Here is a 4,872-nt window from a genome sequence, read left to right as displayed (position 1 = left end):
CCACTGTAAAATGGCGCATCTCAAATGCCTAGAGAAGTCACCGCCTCTTCCAGACATGGTTAAAATAAGCCTTCTTTTTCAGAGAGAGAAGTTTTAAGAGGTATTTGTGATATAACTCCTATAAGGCTTGACAAAGTAGTCTGTTAACAACTTTTGTCCTCCACTGCGTCGTCCACTGTGGGTGATAATGCCTTCTTTGATTCCGTCTGTATTGCTTGTACACACTTAAAGCAAAAGCAAAACTTGCTGAGTCTATCTTCATCTCACTCAGCAATTAAAATGCTGCTCCCAATGAAGTCACGGTTAGAGCTGTGCAAAAGAAAGTGGTCAATTTAAGTGCTATATTTAATGAAATCAATGGGTTGCTTCAAATAGCTGATGCCATAAGAAAACCAAAAGGAGAGGCAGAGAATGAGCGAGCATGAGAGCCAGGTTTCTGTGTGTCTGTTACACTAAACAGTTTATTTTTGTTGCTATGGGCGATAGGTGCGGCGTGGCCGTGCTGTATCCTCTTCCAGGTGGTCTGTCCAGCTGAGAGAGCCGAGGAGGAAGGGGGGGGGGGGATAAACGGTACGGTCAGGAAGGGCTGTGCAACTACTTTGAGTGTTGCGGTGGTTTCCACCAAAGCCTGTTGTTGCCCATGGTAACGGGGAAAGTCTGCACGGCGTGGTCCTCTAGTGTGTGGACTCATGTCCGCGAGTGTTCGTTGGTTTAAAAATAGTCGGCAGGGCGACCCCGGGGCCCGCTGCTGACAGCCCAAGGCCCGCTGATTCATCTGGGCCGGTGAGTGTCTGTAAGAGAATGTGAGAAAGAAAGGCATATGCGTATCGAATAGAGCTGCAGTGTGTGTATGAGTATGTTTGCGTTTGTGTGTGTGAGCTGGCCCAGGCTGTACAGGCTGTATAATATTTGTGCTGGTTTGGTTTTCTCATTGAGGTGATGGATCTCCTGTGATTTATCTTATTGTGCTGGTTCTGAAGCCAGAAACGGAAGGGAGGCTGTGGATGGGCTGCTCTCAGCTCTGTGAAACTTCAGGCCTCCGCTGGCAGACCTTAAACACCCAGACACGGCCTTCTGTGTGGCACGTTGGGCAAGACCTGTTGAGCTTTATCATCGATAGGATACGACAGGAAGTTGAGTGTGGGCAACTGTCTCATCTGTGTGCTCTCCTAAGGCTGGGCAATATGTTGATGCACTATATATTGCAGCTGTGGTTCCACACTTTACACTACTGTATGTGTTTCTGATCAAATTGATCATCTGTGGGTTTTATCATTATCTTTAAGGAAAAAAATAGCTTCACCCAGTAGGAATCAACAACCAGGAATTAAATTTGACATAGTACAGCATGCAAATCATTCATTTTATGCTCGGCCATTGCAGGTGCTTACTGTTTTTACTGGTGCCAGTACCACTGGCAGACAGCTGCACCACCCAGGACTACATAAACACAGACCATTACCACAACTACCCTCAACACTACCTCAACATTGTCAAGAACTGCAGTTGTGTTATGCCAGACTGTTATGGATCTTCAATGACGGAACTCACTGTCATCTTGGTGGACAGGACCAATTAATCCATTTGTGGAGATACTATCAATGCAAAGATCATTGTTTGTTTCCACACATCATACATTCAGAAGGCATGACAATGCAAGACCACAAAAGTATGGTTGTTGAGAATTTTTAAACGAAAAAATGTAACATAAAAAAAAACATACCGTTGCATACTTTATGACATTTTTCAGGAAGAAAAGACAAAATAACACTTGAAACACAGCAGGTCATCCAAATAAGTAGACAAGTCTGGCTTTGCCAAATCCACATCTTGGCATATACAGTATATAGTGTATGATACAGGGTGAAACTTTTGCTCTGGTTGAGAAAAGTCCTAAACAGTGGAATTTATAATTCTCTGCTGCCATTCTCTGCTGCTTTTTGGACTGGAAGGATAGCTTAGCTTTTCTCTGGGTAAAGATACAGCGGCGCTCTGCCAATCTCAGAAATCTGTTAGACCGTGTATATTGAAATGGATAGCCAGTGCTGTCCTCCAGCTGCACATATCTGTACCTATGCCACAGCCACGGCAGAATTAGTTGGACAAAACTGGTCATTCCCATTAAAAGGCACCCCAGTTGGCACTCTTTTCCAATAAAAAGGGAAGCCAGTTGTGCATTTTGTCTCTTTTTTGCCAATATAGAGGACATTTTTGGGCATGAAAACTCTAGGGCAGGAGCAATTGTGCACCCTGATCACCCCTTGAGTGCACCAGTGGGTTTTTTCTATTCTGTTGCCAATGCCCTGGTGTATAAGACCATATAGCCCTACTGACTTGAATAGCTAGATCCACATGGGCTAACTATTTAATAACGCAGAAGAAATATAAAATCAACATCTGTATCTGTTAAACCCACTCATAATTTCTTCATGATGTCACTTACTCTTCAATGGAGTTCACGAAGTGCCTGCTTTATTTTCTAACATGAGAGCCTTCATGTTTTGTGGCTACTTAACTTTTACTCACTGTCCTTCTTCCAGTGAAACAAAACACACCTATCCCATAAACCCAAAGTACTACCACAGCAGTTAGCTTTTATTACAGACACCGCTGACCCGCTCCAATGTCAGCACACTTCAGCCAGGCTGAAGCATATTCATTTTTGTTCTGAACTTCTGCCATTTTGCAACCATGAGACCCTCTTTATTAAACTCGGGTCGAACATTGTGGACCAGACGAGCCCAATACAGCCCTACAGAGCCACTGAGCACCTTTTTATGGCCTTTATTTTATGAAATGACCGAAAGCCCATTTAGGTTAGGCCCGGATTCAGCACGCTGCTGTAGTGCTGGCTATTGAATCTGAACATTCAGCTGAAATCTTTAGTACAGGGTGGACTTCCTTGAATAAAAATGAAGATGTTACTTTGCCCATCAATAAGCCTCTCCCGTTTAATGGCAAAACCATGCTAACAGGACCCCGTCCATAAGTTGTGCAACAGTAGCGGATCTGGTTACAGAAATTGGCTTCATCGCATATCCTTAAATCAGGTCAGAACATTAGATAAAAGGCTGACCATCCGGGAACACGGAGCTCTACTTCTATAAATAGAGAAATCTCTGTTGATTTCGCTCTTTTTTCACGGACATGCTCTGCGTCATTTATTTACAAACCGAACGTGACTCTGCCCGTGTTCTTCACGGCACCGGACAATAGATGCATCCCATGTGAATGCCACAGTGCCTGTTTTTATACTGACTTGCAAAAAATACTCCCAGATTGTGACTGTGGTTTTTGTTTGCGAAAAAAAAATTGTAACAGCCATATTGTAAACAAATTATCTCATTGATGATGTGTGTGGGGGTTTACATATGGTAAACTATTAACTATAAGGTGTATTAAAGAGAGGGATTGATTAGCAATTTTTTTTTCACAATCAGCCAATATCTGGTAATAATCGAGGGCAGGGCTGGATACCACATTAACCTTTCAGGCAGATCTGGTAATGTATCACCTTGCAGGGCTTCTGTAGTGTTATCATTGCACAAGATGAAAATTATTTACTTGTTGGAATCAACCGCATTTAAACACTGTGGAAGTTTGAGTAATGAGCTGAGAGAATAATTTACTTCCCATACAGAACCACACTGTGGAACCCAGAGTGTGGTTAGCTGTGCTTGTGAGTGATAGACTCTCAAGAAGGGAATCTGGTGTTGTGATACTCACTGTACTGGGCTGAGTGTTGAACTCTTGAGAGGGATATCCAGTAATTGTCCTGAAACTCATTGTACTGGGCTGAGTGATGGACTCTCAAGAGGGGTTTTTTGTTGGTGTTCTGTTACTCACTGTACAGGGCTGAGTGATAAAGTCTATAGAGGGACAGTGCAGGCCAAAAGTTTGGACACACCTTCTCATTCAATGCCTTTTCTTTATTTCCATGACTATTTACCTTGTAGATTCTCACTGAAGGCATCAAAACTATGAATGAACACATGTGGAGTTTTATGTACTTAACAAAAAATGACTTGGCCTTCACAGTCACCGGATCTGAACCCAATTGAGATGGTTTGGGGTGAGCTGGACCACAGAGTTAAGGCAAAGGGGTAAAAAAGTGCTAAACACCTCTGGGAACTCCTTCAAATCTGTTGGAAAACCACTTCAGGTGACCAAGTCTTGAAGCTCATTGAGAAAATGCCAAGAGTGTGCAAAGCAGTAATCAGAGCAAAGGGCAGCTATTTTGAAGAAATAACTAGAATAAATGTTTTTATTTCACCTTTTTTTGTTAAGTACATAAAACTCCACATGTGTTCATTTATAGTTTTCATGCCTTCAGTGAGAATCTACAATGTAAATAGTCATGAAAATAAAGAAAACGCATTGAAAAAGAGAAGGTGTGTCCAAACTTTTGGCCTGTTCTGGATATCCAGGCTGAGTGAATGACTCTTAAGAGGGGTATCTGGTTAGTGTTCTGATACTCACTGTACTGGGCTGATTGATGAACTTTCGAGAAGGGTTTCTGGAAACATAGTAAGGACAAGTCACAACAAGTCAGATACAGTACTGTTTTTGACTGAGGAACTGCAGCTTCCTGTCCCTTTTTTTATACACTTTTTGTGTCAGTTCAATGTTGGCAATTTACATAGACTCACAGTAAAAAAGTTACAACCCAGCTAAGGTCAGGTTGCAACATAGTGAGGTTTCTGTGCTTTCCTCAGTGTTCACTTACATGACCAAAGAGAACACTACAAAACAAACACCTTAGAAACTGCAGTATGTAGACTTGGCACAGCAGGCAAAACAGTATTTTTTTGAGAACAACAAAATCATATTATTATCCTGTATCCTTAGAATCCTATAATATCACTTTACTGC

This window comes from Astyanax mexicanus, chromosome 9 (genome assembly GCF_023375975.1).
Source record: "Astyanax mexicanus isolate ESR-SI-001 chromosome 9, AstMex3_surface, whole genome shotgun sequence".
Taxonomy (NCBI): domain Eukaryota; kingdom Metazoa; phylum Chordata; class Actinopteri; order Characiformes; family Acestrorhamphidae; genus Astyanax; species Astyanax mexicanus.
Note: the sequence above shows the minus strand (reverse complement) of the source record.